At 44.5% G+C, this 16225-nt stretch overlaps 1 protein-coding gene across 1 annotated transcript in view; it reads left to right on the top strand.

The window, feature by feature from the left end:
- Positions 1-606: 606 nt before the first annotated feature.
- bmal1a (basic helix-loop-helix ARNT like 1a) overlaps positions 607-16225 on the top strand; it is a 70824-nt gene continuing 55205 nt past the window's right edge. Inside the window, exon 1 of the mRNA XM_063061587.1 lies at positions 607-752. The gene's annotated coding sequence lies outside the window, so the exon portion shown is untranslated. The remainder of the gene's footprint in view (positions 753-16225) is intronic.

Below are 16225 nucleotides of genomic sequence, written 5' to 3' on the forward strand. Positions count from 1 at the left end.
AAGCAAGCCTACCATCCTGTCAGAGAAGCAGTACTAAGGGAGGGGTGGAATTGAGGGGGTGTCCCATGATAGAAGTGGTGCAGGGAGAGCCGTGCATGGTGGATGGGTCTGAGGGAGGGGTACAGAGAGAGCACTGCACTGTGCGATGGGCAGTACTGAGGGAGGGTCCCGCCGTGAACGGGGCAGTATTGAGGGAAGGTCACACTGTGGGAGGTGTGGTTCTAAGGGAGCGCCTCATTGAGAACCCACAGGACACTCAGCCGCCCACAACCACGTCCGGAGCTTCCACCACGCTGAAAAGCCGGGCGTTGTACCCCGTTGCCCCAGCAACCAGAGCCCAAGCGCCCGTAACCCTACCCAATCACAAAGCAGCCTTATCTCCCCGCTCACCTATTAGAGGACGGCACCGAAATTAGCATTCTGATAGGTGAATGTTTAGCCCGCCTTCGGCAAGTACTGGTGTGTGATTGGCGCGGTCCTCACGGAATGGTAACTCTCGATTGGTTGTAGCACTCGACAAGCCGGCTTTTGATAGGTCAGTTGCTGTGGGCGGGCTGTGATTGGCCTTGGGGCGTGGGGAGCGCAGAAGCAGGTCAGCGGTTACGTCAGCAGTGGAAAGTAGGTTAGGGGATCCCTGCGTGGCGGCGGTCGGTGGTCGGCGGGGGAACGGCTGGGACGGCCACCGGAGCCGGTGACAGCGCCAGTTTGGGCAGCCGGGGGACAGCCGCATCGCGGCCCGTCATCCTCACCCTGTGAGTACCGCTGCCTACCTCCGGGCAGCAGCTTTGCGCACCGGGGCGCGCTTTCTCCCCGGTTACCGGCGCTCCTTCCCTCCCCGCTGACCGGAGGTGCATCTCGGATCACTCGCGTTCCCTCCCTCCCCTCTGACGGGAGCTCCATCCCGGATCGCCGCGCTCCCTCCGACGGGAGCTCCTTCCCGGATTGCCCGCGCTCCCTCCGACGGGAGCTCCTTCCCGGATTGCCCGCGCTCCCTCCGACGGGAGCTCCATCCCGGATCGCCCGCGCTCCCTCTGACGGGGGCTCCCTCCCCGATCGCCCGCGCTCCCTCTGACGGGAGCTCCATCCCGGATCGCCCGCGCTCCCTCCGACGGGAGCTCCCTCCCGGATCGCCCGCGCTCCTTCTGACAGGGGCTCCCTCCCGGATCGCCCACGCGCGCTCGCCCCCTCCCCTTCCCACACTGGCGCACCCTCTCTCTTGGTTTGATCACCGGGGATTCCTTCCTCCCCTCCTGATCACCAGCGCTCCCTCCCTCCCTCCCTACCATCCCGATCACCCGCGCTCCCTCCCTCCCTCCTGTCCCGATCACCCTCCCTCCCTCCTGTCCCGATCACCCACCCTCCCTCCCTCCAGTCCCGATCACCCGCGCTCCCTCCCCTCCCGACCACCCGCCCTCCCTCCTGTCCAGATCACCTGCCCTCCCTTCCTCACTCACTCCCATACCGATCGCCCATGCTCCCTCCCTCCCTCCGTTGAGATCACCCGCGCTCCCTCCCTCCATTGAGATCACCTGCTCTCCCTCCCATTCCAACCGCCTGCGCTCCCTCCCTCTGCTCCCAATCACCAGCATTCCCTCTTGTTACAGCATTCCCTCTATCTCCCTCATTAGGCTTAGGGTCAGGATGTTGACTGTTACTTCCCTCCAGAGATGTTGCCTGACCTGCTGAATTCCTCTGGTGTTAAATCACCAGTGCTTCATTTTCTCACTACCTGTTACACCGCCTCCAATCACTGGCTCTCCCTTATTCCCAACTTGCATTCCATTCTTCACTGACGCTCCATCCATGCTCCCCTTCCATTCCAGGAGCTCTTTCCCACCTCTGATTGCCTGCATTCCCTCCTAATTCTGTCACTGGCCGGGTAATCCAAACCCCATTTTTCTTGCAGTCTGTTATTTTTATATCTCTCTCTGGTCTTGTACTTTGTATGTCTGCACAGAGAGGCAATGACTTTCATCCCCAATTGTCCTGCTCCCTTGTAGATGAGATATTCTTGATTGCAATCTCACCGCCGTTGATGGTTATGCTTTTAGGTTCCTTGACTTACATTTTGTATTCCACTCTCTCCATGGAGGGATAATTTAAAACCAAAGAGGAATTCAGCAGGTCAGGCAACATCTCTGGAGGGGACTAAAGAGTCAACATTTTGGCCCTAAGCCTAGACAGTTTATTCCCCTTCATAGATGCTGCCTGAGCTGCTGAGTTCCTCCAGCATTTTTTGTGTAGCTCTGAATTTCCAGCATCTGCAGAATTCCTGTTATCTGCAGAATCTCTTGTGCTTAAAATGAAAGCTTGTGATGTTTTAGTCCCCTGTACTAATATCCTCGTATGCATTTGGTGTCAACTGGTTTGATATTTTCTGCTTTGAAATTAACATTTAACATTAATTGTTAAGGGTGCATGTAAATGTATATTGCTATTGCAGCAGATCTCACTCGTGAATGGGCAGATTAGATTTTGCCTAATATTTGACAAGAGTGAGTTCAAAACCACAGAATGTTTGGCAGTGTTTTCTTAAGATTTGAGTCATTTGGAGTCTTAACCCTCTGTAGCTTGCTGAGGCAGCAATCGTGGTATTTTCCATAGAAGTCATTTATATCCAACTGATTGTAAATATTAATTTTAAGGAACATTGGGTTTTTTAAATAGATTTTGGCCCAGTGACGCAGTTCAAAGTAAATTTGTTATCGGAGTACATATATGTCTCTATATACGACCCTGAGATTCATTTTTCATTCTTCAGTTAGCTTTCAGCACCAGAGACCTGGGTTCAATCAAAAATCAAAATAAGTTTATTATCAAAGTATACGTATGTCACCATATATACCTGCAGATTAATTTTCTTGCAGGCATTTAAGGAAAATAAAGAAATATAACAGAATTTATGAAAAACTATACGTAAACAAAGCCTGACAAATAATCAACATGCAAAAGAAGACAACTTGTGCAAATTTTTAAAAATAATACTGAGAACATGAGTTGTAGAGTCCCTGAACGTAGATTGTGGAATCATTTCAGAGTCGAGGTGAATGAGCTTGTCCTCAGCAGCTCAGGAGCCTAATGGTTGCAGGGTAATAATTATCCCTGAACCTGGTGGTGTGGGACCTAAAGTTGCTGTACGTCCTGCCTGATGGTAGTAGAGAGAAGAGAACACGGCCTGGACTGTGGGGTGTCCTTGATGATGGATGTATTTTCTTGTGGCAGTGCTCCGTGTAAAAGTACTTAATGGCACCAGAGACCTGTGTTCAGTTCTGACCTCGATGATATCAGTTTGGAATTTGCATGCTAACCTCCAGCTATTCTGATTTCCTCTCATGCCCCAAAGGTGTTGGAGGAAAGTAGGTTAATTGACCACTGTGAATTGTTCTAGTTAGTCAGTGAGTGGAAGAATCTCGGAGGGGTGGATTTGGTGAGGATGTAGGGTGAATTAAATATGACATTAGTGTAGGTAGGTTCAGTATAAGTGGGTGTTTGATGGACAGGAAGGGCCTTTTTCTCCAAAGTCAAAATTCGAATTTATTCAAATTCAAAGTCCAATATGTGTGTGTGTATGTACATATGCAAAATGATAAGAAGTATATATAGGGTTAATGCAAACAGCCTTTTTCCACTAAGTGTCTGTGGGATTTCAACCAGAGGTCATGGGTTGAGGGTGAAAGGTGAGAAGTTTAAGGGAACATGAGGGGAAACTTGTTCACCTGGAGGGGGTTGAGAGTGTCGAAGGAGCTGCCAGCACAAGTGGTGCATGCAAACTCGATTTCAATGTTTAAGAAAAGCTTGGATAGGTGTGTGGATGGGAGGGCTATGGTCTGCGTAGTTCAATAGAGTAGGCAGTTTAAATAGTTTAGCACAGACTAGATGGGCCAAAATGCCTGATTCTGTGCTGTGCTATGACTATGTTACCATATACTACCTTGAGATTGATTTTCTTGCAGACATTTAAAGAAAAGTAAAGAAATACAGTAGAATTTGTGCAAAAAAAAATGAATTGCGCAACATTTGACCAAAGTTTATCTCGTGAGTAGGGACTTCTTCACTCAGATGGTAGTGAGAGTGTGGAATGAACTGCCAGTGGAAGTGATGGATGTCAGTTCGATTTCAACATTTAAGAGTAATTTGGTTAAGTACATGAGCACATTTGGATGGAGGGCTGTGGTCCCAGTGCAAGTCAATGGGGCTAGGCAGATTAGTAGCTCAGCACAGATTAGATGGGCTGAAGGGCTTGTTTCTGAGCTGTAGTGCTTTATGACTCATCTGCACAGGTACATGTGTGCACAGGTGCAGTGAAAAACATACTTGCAGCAGCGTTACTGACACAAAGCATCAGATAAGGAGCATTCAGAAGAAAGAAATATAAATTACATACCATTTTTACAGGGAAGATTATAATTAGAACAAAAAAATTGCTTTAGTGCAAAGTGATTAACATGGTCATAGCGTTGCTGAACTGTGGTGAATAGTGTTTTGCCAGTTGGTTCAAGAACCGAATAGTTGAAGGGAAGTACAGTAGCTGTTCCTGAACGTGGTGGTGTAAGGCTTCAGGCTTCTGTACCTCCTGCCCGATTGTAGTTGTGAGATGTACTGAGCTGTTCCTGAACACGCTGGTTTTAGAATTCGGGCTTCCCTACCTTCTGCCCGATGGGAGCTGCGAAATGTAATGCTTCCCTCTGACATCAGTTGTAAAAAAAGACAGATATTTTGCTTGAACTCTATAAAGTTGCTGCCATAATACGCAGATGCTCCTTGACCTGATGAATTCCTCCAGCAGATTGTTTGTTTGTACAGCGTGGAACAGGCCCAACGGTCGATGCTGCCCAGCAACCCACCTATTTAACCCTTGTCTAATCTCAGGACAATTTACAACGATCAATTAACCTGCTAACTGGAATGTGGAAGGAAACCAGAGCACCGGTGGGGTGGGAACCCATGTGCTCACAGGAAGAACATACAAACTTTCTTACAGACGATGTTGGAATTGAACTCGGAATTCTGTTGCCCCAAGCTGTGATAGTGTCACTATACATTTTTACACGCAGTCTGTGATCTAATTATGGTTAATGATTGGTATTGGTTTATTATTATCACATGTACGGAGATAAAGTGAAAAGCTTGTCTTGCATACTGTTCATACAGATCATCATTACACAGTGCATTGAGGTAGAACAAGGGAAAACAATAACAATGCAGAATAAAGTGCAAAAGCTACTGAGAAAGTGTGCCGCAGGTAAGGAAATGATAAAGTGTAAGATGACAACAAGGTAGATTGTGAGGCCAATTTATCATTCAAGAGGTCCATTCAGGAGTCTGGTAACAGTGGGATAGAATCTGTTCCTGAGCTTGGTGGTACATGCTTTCAGGCTTTTGCATCTTTTGTGATGGGAGAGGGGAGAAGAGAAAATGTCTGAGGTGAGTGGGATCGTTGATTATGCTGGCTGCACTGAGGCAGTGAGGAGTGTTGGTGGAGTTCATGGAGAGGAGGCTAGTTTCCATGATGTGCTGAGCTGTGTCCACAACTCTGCAGTATAGTGTAGAGCAAACTGGTCTTTGAACTTGTATTACGATAAGAGGGCTTTCAACGCAGAGCAGAATTACAAGGCTATTGCCTAGATCATAGGAAGCCTGTCTTATGAAAATAGGTTGAGTGAGCTAGGGCTTTCGTCTTTGGAGCAAAGAAGGATGAGAAGTGAGCTGATAGAGGTGTACATGATGGTAAGAGGCATAGATAGAGTGGACAGCCAGAAACTTTTTCCCGTGGGGGAATGGCTAATACATCATCATCATCATTATGTGCCGGGTCCTGTGATGTGGACTATAATCATGATTGTTCTTCGCATATTTTTCTGCAGAAATGGTTTGTCATTGCCTTCTTCTAGGCAGTGTCCATTATCAATACTCTTCAGAGATTGTCTGCCTGGCGTCAGTGGTCACAGAACCAGCACTTGTGATATGCACCAGCTACTCATACGAGCATCCACCACCTGCCCCCATGGCTTCACATGACCCTGATCAGGAGGCTAAGCAGGTGCTACACCTTGCCCAAGGGTAGGCTAGCAGAGGGAAGGAGTTCCTTACACCTCCTTTGGGAGAGACCTATCTCCACCCTGCCACCCAACACTAATACAAGGGAGCATAAATTTCAGGTGATTGGAGACAAGTGTGTGTGTGTGTGTGTGTGTGTGTGTGTGTGGTGTGTGTGTGTGTGTGTGTGTGTGTGTGTGTGTGTGTGTGTGTGGGAGCTCTTAGACAGGCACATCGATGATAGAAAAATAGAGGGCTATGTGGGAGAGGAGAGTTAGATTGATTTCAGAGTAGGTTCAAAAGTTAGCACAATATTGTGGGTCGAGTGGCCTGTACTGTGCTGTACTGTATTTCTAACCCATCAGGACCACAGCAGCTCCCAGTTGAGCAATACCAGTTATTTCTTTTTATTTTGCTGTATGTTACTACAATTCTCTCCTTACATTCTTCTGCTACTGTGTCTATAATAGAGATAACTTACATTGGCAAATTAGCCCGCCAGATGGAGGGTCTCAGCCCGAAACATCGACTTTTTATTTCTCTCAATATATGTGGCCTAACCCGATGAGTTCCTCTGCCATTTTATGTGTGTTACTCTGGATTTCCAGCACCTGCAGAATTTCCTGTGTTTATAACCTATCAGAGCAACTTTGGTTTGGAATGTTGGAGGGGACTGTGTACTCAGCAGAAAGAGGGAGGTGTCTGCGGGCAGACAGTACCCAAATTAGCACTGAACCTGGTCACTGCAGCTGAGGGATTAGCATTAGCTGCTTTCCTTCTCGCTTATAGATCACCTGTTACTAATACTCCATGGAAACTGGCTGTGTTCGTCTCAACCGTGCACACCAAGTTGCCTATCTTCACTGATCACTGTCGAGAACATTTTCAAAAGCTGGTGCCTCAGATAGGTGGCATTCATCATGAAGGGTCCTCGCCATTCAGGACCTGCTCTCTTCTCATTGCTACCGTCAGGGAGGAGGTACGGCAGCCTGCACTCAGTGATTCAGGAACAGCTTCTTCCCCAATGGCATCAGATTTCTGAATGGACATTGAACCATGAACACTACCTCACTTGTTTGCTCTCTTGTTGCACTTTTTAAATATATTCTTATTGTAAGTTATAGTAATTTTTTATATATTGTACTGTACTGCTGCCACAAAACAACAAATTTCCTAACATAATGCTGGCATTGGAGAGGGTCCAGAGGAGGTTCATGAAAATTTTCCTGGGAATTAAAGGGTTAACACATGAGGAGCATTTGATAGCTCTGGAATGTGGGGGGGGGGCGGCGGTGGTGTAATCTCATTGAAATCTATCGAATATTGAAGTCCTAGAAAAAGTGGATGTGGAGAAGATGTTTCTTATAGTGGGGGAGTCTAGTACCAGAGGGCACCGTCTCAGAATAGAATAGAGGGACGTCCCTTTAGAAAAGAGATGGAAGAATATCTTTAGCCAGAGGTTGGCGAATCTCTGGAATTCATTGCCACAGTCAGCTGTGGAAGCCAAGTCACTGAGTATATTTGAAGAGGAGATTGGCAGGTTCTTGATCAGTAGGGGTGTCAAAGGTTATGGGGAGAATAATAATAATACTGCATTCTTCCTCTCTACTCTCTTTTTTGTTTGCGTCATTAATTTCTTCCCTCATTTACAAAACCTATTTTATTGTTTATTTAACATCTATCAAGCCTTTTTCATACAGACGATGCAGTTCAAAGTCTTTACAATGGGATAAAGTGCAAACATAAAAATAAAAGACAAAAATATTTCAGTGAAAAGCAAGATCAAATAAATAGATTTTGAGCTGAAGTTTAAAAGTGTCAACTGAGTCTGCATCCCTTACAGTTTTAGGCATTGAATTCCACAGTTTAGAAACTGAGTTCAAAAAAGCTGACCTGCCAATTACCTTTCGAGAGAGATTTTTAAATTTAAGACATTGTTGGAAAATGATCTGAGAGCTCAAGCAGGATTATAAAACAAAAATATTTTGTGATGTAATCCAGTCCCAGGTCATTGAGAATATTGGGGAAAAAAAAGTAAGAGAACTTTAAAATCAATTCTAAAAGATACAGGAAGGCAATGCAGAGTAGTTAGGATGGAAGTGATATGTTTTCGTATCCTGGTTTTAGTTAAAAGTCTAGCATGGGATTCTGAATGAGCTGTAGTTTATCAATAGATTGCTGTAGAAGGCAGGAGAATGTGAGGTTGAGAGGGGTAATAAATCGGCCATGATGGAATGACAGAGTAGACTTGATGGGCCAAATGGCTTAATTTTGCTCCTATGTCTTATGGGCTTATGTGTCCAGATAATAAACCTGATTCTGATCATATTTGTCTGTATTTGCCTTCTACCACCTTCTCAGATAGGTTGTTCCATATATCCACCACCCTCTTGGTGAAAAATTTATCCCTCAGGTCTCCTTCTCTTCCCACTTTAAACCAATGCCCTCCTGTTTTAGACTCCCCTAACCTGAGCTGTAACTATCTGCCCCTCGTAATTTTATACACCTCTTTTACAAGCGTCCTTCACTCCCCCTTCCCACTGTCATTTGCCTTCGCACAGTCACATAGTGGTTAGCGTGACACTATTACAGTCTGGGGTGTTGGAGTTTGGAAATCATTTCTGGTGTCCTCTAAGAAGTGTGTATGCCCTTCCTGTGAGTGGTGTGTTTCTAAAGAAAATACATTGTAAAAATGGATGTTTGCATTCATGTTACACGTTACATACCCACATGAGTTCTGTATAGTACATTAATTAAATTCTTGTTAAATTACGTTTACTGCTGAAGTGTGGCAACCAGTTACTCAAGGCTATTCTGGATAAATCTATTATTTATTTATTTTAGAGATACCCCATAGAACAGGCCCTTCTGGCCTAATGAGCCACACAACCCAGCAACCCACATTTTTTAACCCTGGTCTAATCACAGGACAGTTTACAATGACCAATTAACCTACTAACTGGTACGTCTTTGGACTGTGAGAGGAAACCAGAGCACCCAGATGAAACCATGCAGTCAGAGGGAGAATGACGCCTAGACTGCACCGGAATTGAACTTCGAACTCCAATGCCCTGAGCTGTAATAGTGTCACATTAACCACTATGCTACTGTGGTTTGTAGATGGAATTGATTGTCTATTTTTCTGGCATTGTTTGAGGGGAAAAATGTTGGCCACAGCACTGACTTGATAGTGGTGTATAAGATAATAAGAGGCATATATTGTGTGGACAGCCAGAGACATTTTCTCAGGGCGGAAATGGCTAATAGAATGGGCATTATTTTAAGGCGATTTGAGTAAAGCACTTGGGGCGGGAGGGAAGGTGGAAGATGTCAGAGGTATGTTTTTTTTTACACAGAATGGTGGGTGTGTTCAATGCGTTGCTGGGGTTGTAGTAGAGGCAGATACGTTAGAGACATTTAAGAGACTCGGGCATATGGATGATAGAAAAATAAAGGGCTATGGGGGGGGAGAAGGAAAAGTTAGTTTTATTTTGGCAGGCACAACATTGTGGGCTGAAGGGCCTGTACTATACTATGTTATATGTTAATTACTTGCTGACCCTAGTCTCTAGCCTTTTATCGATTGGGTATGATACGTTAAAAAGGCTCTAAGAAAGACACGTGAATGTGAGAGGAATGGAAGGATAGGGATATTTGTGTAGGCAGAAGGGATTAGTTTAGTTGATTATTAATTTAATTAGTATGCTGATTGAGACCTGCAAGAGGACTGGTTTTGATTTTATGGAGCTCCCATCTCTGTAAAAGCAAATTGAGCTGTGAATGTGAAAGACATTTAGCTCTCAGAAGTTACAAGCACACAAATCAAAAGCTGTGAGTTCATACATTAAGTTAAGACCATAAGATACAGGAGCAGAATAGGGCTATTTCATCCACTGAGTCTGTCCGTGGCTGATTTATTATCCCTCTCAACACCATTCTTCTGCCTTCTTTCCATAATCTTTGATGCATTGACTAATCATGAACCTATTAATTTCTGCTTTAAATATACCCAATGACTTGGCCTCCTCAACCATTAGTGGCAATGAATTTCACAGATTTACCCCCCTTTGGCTAAAGAAATTCTTTCACATCTCTGTTCTAAAGGGACAGGCTTCTATTCTGAGGCTGTGCCTTCTGGTGCTAGACTCTCCCACTATAGGAAGCATCCTCTGCACATTACTTTTCAGATCTGGAAGTGCTCGCAATCTGAATGATTGGTTTAAGCACTGAGTTGGAAGATTGAGATTCCAAGTGCCACTCCGAAGACCTGTGAGCATAACTCTAAGCTGTCAGCCCCAGTGCAGTACACGGGACTACTAATGTCTTTGAGCCTGCTGGGTCTCCACCAGAAATGTTGGCTCTTTATTCCTCTACATGGATGCTGCTGAGTTCCTTCGGCATTTCTGTGTGTTGCTCTGGATTTCCAGCATCTTTAGAAACTCTTGTGTTTGTGGTATATTCTTTCTTTATCTTGCAATTTGTCAAAGTTCAAAATAAATTTATTATCAAAGTGGGTATATATATCTCACCTGAGATTCATTTTCTTGTGGGCAGTAGATACAAAGAAACACAATAGAATCAATGAAAAACTATACACAAACAAAGATGGGTAAACAACCAATGTGCAAGAGAAGACAATATGCAAATACAAATAAATAATAATAAATTAATAAGTAGTAAATAATAGTGAGAATGTGAGTTGTAAAGTCCTTGAAAGTGAGTCCATAGGTTGTGGAATCAGTTCGGAGTTGAGGTGAGTGAAGTTATCCCCTTTGGTTCAAGAGTCTAATGGTTGAGGGGTAATAACTGTTCCTGAGCCTGGTGGTGTGAGTCCTGAGGCTCCTGTACCTCCTTCCTGATGGCAGCAGCAAGAAGAGAGCATGTCCTGGGTGGTGGGGATCCCTAATGATGGATGAGTTGACGTCTATAGAAGGTAGAACAAGGGAAGCCGGTCAGGCCTGTATTAGAATAGTTAATAAATTAAATTAAATTGGTTTCTTATTGTCACATCTACCAAGATACAGTTCTGCATGCCACCCATGCAGATCATTTCATCACCATGGTGCACTGAGATAGGACAAGGACAAAAATCACAGATTGCGGAAGCAAGTGTTACAGTTACAGAGAAAATGCAGTGTAGGTAAATAATGAGGTTCAAAGCCATAATGAGGTGGATTGTGAGATCAAGAGTCTATTTCACTGTATTAGGGGACCATTTAAGAATCTGATTGCAACAAAAAATTATTTAAAATTTCATTTTTTATTCTTTTCCTATTCAGCTCAGGGTATTTTCATTTGTATCTGCAAAGAAAGGAGACACTTTACACATATTCAACCACAAGCAAACACTCTATTAGAAGTAGCACAAATGCAATACAAATGACTACAGTAGTAGCAGTACAGAAATCATCATAATACTTATCATTCACTAAGCAAGCCAATCTCTGCAATGCTGGAGGGGACACAGATCTGACAATCTCACGCAGCCTGTTTCTCTCTCTCTCTGTCTCTGTCTATTTCTCTCTGTCACTCTCTCTATCTCTCGACATAGTCTAACTTCATTTCAACACACTCCGACTTGACACAGTCCAACTTCAATTGGACATGCTCTGACTTGACATATTGTTCTCTGTGTCAGCAATAGCAGTGAACCAGCCTAAGATAAAACTCTCTTCACCACTGCACACCTCCTTATCACTTACAACCTTCAGGGTAGACACATAATTTAGAAAAACAGGGACAACAGGTCTGTAAGGATGAAAACTCAGGAAGGATCACAATTCACTCTTTCCTTACACTGATAGCAGCAGCGTAGTTGTCCTTGAGCCTGGTGGTATGTGTCTTTGGGTGTTTGTATCTTCTGCTCAATGGGAGCGAGAGAAGAGAGGATATCTGGGATGGATGAAGTCTTTGATTATGCTGGCTGTTTTACCAAGCCAGTGAGAAGTGTAAACAAAACCCATGGAGGGGAGGCTTGTATCTGTGATGTGCTGAACTGCTTCCACAACTCTGCAGTTTCTTGTGGTCGTGGGCAGTTCAGGAGGAAACCGAAGCAGTGGTGAAAGTTTCAGCTGAGGTGGTTCACGCGATGTTCTGCAGGTGGATACAGGCAGTCTTAGTGATGGTGCAGGGTAAGAAGTCTGAAACTTAGCTCTGCTTCCAAAAGGCAGCGACATATGAACAATCATGGATAGAGTTCATTCTCAGGCGGGGAAAAAACTTGTATCAGGAACTGAGAGAATAGTTTGTTTATTTGTTTAGAGATAGGACACAGAACAGGCCCTTCTGGCTCACCAGGTTGCACCGCCCAGCAATCCACCGATTTAACCCTCGCCTAATCACAGGACAATTTACAACGAATAATTAACCTACTAACTGGCACATCTTTTGGGGTATGGGGTTGAGAGGACTAATAAATCAGCCATGATGGAATGGCGGGTGAGACGCATTGAGCCAAATGACCTAATTCTGCTCCTGTGTCTTTGATCTTGTAATTGCATTGCAAAACATTAATTTCTGCTGGAGATATTGTTGACAGCCACCTCAACAGTCTGTCGAACTGGTAAGGTTCTTGGGTGAGAATCTGTACAGAACAGTGTGGAAATAGTTGTTCTCTTTGTTCAAACAACTTTGCTGTGCCTGCCACAATAGGTGGAATTAAAATGGCACCCATTTGAGTTCTATCCATTGCAACATGTCAGTCCTTGGCCTCCTCTACTGTCACAGTGAGGCCACTCTCAAGTTGAGGAGTAACACTTCATATTCTGAGTGGATGACCATGATTACTTCTTTGCCTTATCATGCCCTTCGCTCTTCATGAAGAATTCCAGAACAGCTTTCCTGGTTGTTGGATCTCCCTATAGTCTCATCCACCCGGTTCGCCGGGGCTAAGCTGACTTCGCATGCTGGGATAGGCAAGTCCCCATCCCACAAGGGCATGTGGCCTGCCGACTACCCTCACCTGGTTTAACCTGCCTGCTGAAGCGGTGTACTGGGGTGTGGCCGTTGTCACATGTAAACAGCTACTTGGATCCACAGATGAGAGCTAGGGATCAAAGGTGAGTCAGCTGCCCCAGAATGGACATGATCAGCCCCTTCACCAGAGGTGCTGCCCCTCCCTGGACATCCTATACACCCCAATTTGTTAATTCCTTTACTGTATTACTAAACAGCTAATTCTGCTTTGGAGAGAGGAAAAAATGGGAAAGTGATTTTAAGTTAACCAAATGATTTTATCAGGGGCAGCGTCTCGGCCTGAAACGTCGACTGCACCTCTTCCTACAGATGCTGCCGGGCCTGCTGCGTTCACCAGCAACTTTGATGTGTGTTGCTTGAATTTCCAGCATCTGCAGAATTCCTGTTATTATCAGGGGCAATGTTTACTTCCCTTGTTTTACTTCCCACTCTCTCCAATTATTTAATGAAAGGCAGAACTTTAGATGGAGAAATGCAGACAAGATTCACAAAGATGTTACTGGGAAGGGCAGCTTTAGTTATAAGGTGAGACCCATGGTTTGGGACTTCTGGGGGTAGAAGTTGTATAAAGGCCCGAGAGCAGAAAACAAACCTGTGTTCATTCTGCGCCGATTAAAAAATGGGTCTAGATTAAAGCATTGAGGACCAAGAGTGTCTTCCTGTGTTTGACCTGTCTCCGTCTCTTCTCACTTCTACCAATGGGCAGAAGATGCAGGAGTCTTGGGTCTCATACCTCCAGGTTTGGGAGCAGTTGTTGCCCTGCAGCTTGTGGGCTCCTGAACTGGTTTCACTCCCTTCAGCTCTGAACTGACTCTGCAGCCTGTCGACTCACTCCCGGGGTCCCTGCAGCTCGCGTTCTATATGTTACTTGTTTACTTTCTTTACTGTTCGCGTGATTTGACCTCTTTTGCATATTGGATGTTCACTGGTCTTTGTTGTGTGTGGTTTTTCATGGGTTCCAATGTGTTTTGTTTTGTGATTGCCTGCAAGAAGATGAATCTCAAGGTTGTAAATGGTATATATATGGTGTCTATAAAAAATAATCACCCCCCCTTGGAAGTTTCCATGTTTTATTGTTTTACAACATTGAATCAGAGTGGATTTGATTTGACACTGATCAACAGAAAAGGACTCTTTCATGTCAAAGTGAAAACAGATCTCTACAAAATGATCAAAATTAATTACAAATATAAAACACAAAGTATTGCACAAGTATTCACCCCCTTTATGACACACCAAATCATCTCTGGTACAGCCAATTGGTTTTAAAAGTCACATATTTAGTTAAATGGAGATCACCTGTGTGCAGTCAAGGTGTTTCAATTGACTGTAGTAAAAATACATCTGTATCTGGAAGGCCCAACTGCTGGTGAGTCAGTATCCTGGCAAAAACTACATCATGAAAACAAAAGAACTCTCCAAGCAACTCCACGAAAAGGTTATTGAAAAGCACAAGTCAGGAGTTGGATACAAGAAAATTTCAAGTCACTGAATATCTCTCGGAGTACAGTTAAGTCAATCATCAAGAAATGGAAAGAATATGGCACAGCTGTAAATCTGCCTAGAGCAGGCCATCCTCAAAAACTGAGTGGCCGTGCAAGAAGGGGACTAGTGAGGAAGGCCACCAAGTGACCTATGACAGCTCTGGAGGAGTTAAAGCTTCAGTGGCTGAGATGTGAGAGACTGCACATACAACTACTGTTGCCCAGGTGCTCTACCAGTCACAGCTTTATGGGAGAGTGGCAAAGAGAAAGCCACTGTTGCAAAACACTCACATGAAGTCTTGGCTACAGTTTGCTGGAAGGCACGTATGAGACTCTAAAGTCAGCTGGAAGAAGGTTCTATGGTCTGATGAAACCAAAATTGAGTTTTTTGGCCATCAGACTAAATGCTATGTTTGGCATAAGCCAAACGCCGCACATCATCAAAAACACACCATCCCTACTATGAAGCATGGTGGTGGCTGCATCATGCTGTGGGGTTGCTTCACTGTAGCAGGCCCTGGAAGGCTTGAAAAGGTAAAGGGTAAAACTAATGCAGCAAAATACAGGGAAACTCTGGAGGAAAACCTGATGTAGTCTGCAAGAGAACTGCGACTTGGGAGAAGATTTGTTTTCCAGCAAGACAAGCATAAAGCCAAAGTTACACAGGCATGACTTAAGAACAACGAAGTTAATGTCCTGGAGTGGCCAGGTTAGAGTCTAGACGTCAATCCAATTGAGAATTTGTGGCTGGACTTGAAAAGGTCTGTTCAGTCATGATCCCATGCAATCTGACAGAGCTTGAGCAGTTTTGTAAAGAAGAATGGGGAAAAATTGCAGTGTCCAGATGTGCAAAACTGAATGAGACCTATCCACACAGACTCAAGGCTGTAATTGCTGCCAAGGGTGCATCTACTAAATACAGGTTTCCCCCGCCATCTGAAGGTAGAGCGCTCCTATGAAACAGTTTGTAAGCCGGAATGTCGTAAAGCGAAGAAGCAATTACCATTTATTTATATGGGAAAATTTTGTGAGCGTTCGCAGACCCAAAAATAACCCACCAAATCATGCCAAATAACACATAAAACCTAAAATAACAGTAACATATAGTAAAAGCAGGAATGATATGATAAATACACAGCCTATATAAAGTAGAAATACTTTTCCACAATCATTGCCTGAACTGTTCTCTGTAGCGAAAATCTCACGCAAGCGCCTTCGGCAAAAACACGGCGTAAGCGCTCTCCAGTAACCTTTAAGCTATGAAGCTGCCAAATCATACCAAATAACACGTAAAAATACACAGCCTATATAAAGTAGAAATGATGTATGTATAGTGTAGTATCACTTATGGGAATCGGGAAGACAGCGAGCACACTGATGATGGTGTGTTAGACTGAGTTATCGGAGTTTGGGTGATGCAGTGGCCCCCACCCTCCGGGCCACCAACCGATACCGATCCACGAAGAACGCAGGGGTACAGCGGTAGCAGAGAGGCACACGGCACATGAGGGTATGAGGGATACGGGAAGAAGGCAGGAGATTGAGGTTGAGAAGAAAATTGGATCAGCTTTGATGAAATAGTGGAGCAGACTCGATGGGCCGAATGGCCTAATTCTGCTTCTATATCTTGTGGTCTAAATGGAGTAGTCCTCACCATTATGCAGCAGACTGATCAAGAGTCTGATTGTTTAGGTTGTTAACGCAAACGACACATTTCACTGTACATTTTG

This window comes from Mobula hypostoma, chromosome 11 (genome assembly GCF_963921235.1).
Source record: "Mobula hypostoma chromosome 11, sMobHyp1.1, whole genome shotgun sequence".
NCBI classification, from domain to species: domain Eukaryota; kingdom Metazoa; phylum Chordata; class Chondrichthyes; order Myliobatiformes; family Myliobatidae; genus Mobula; species Mobula hypostoma.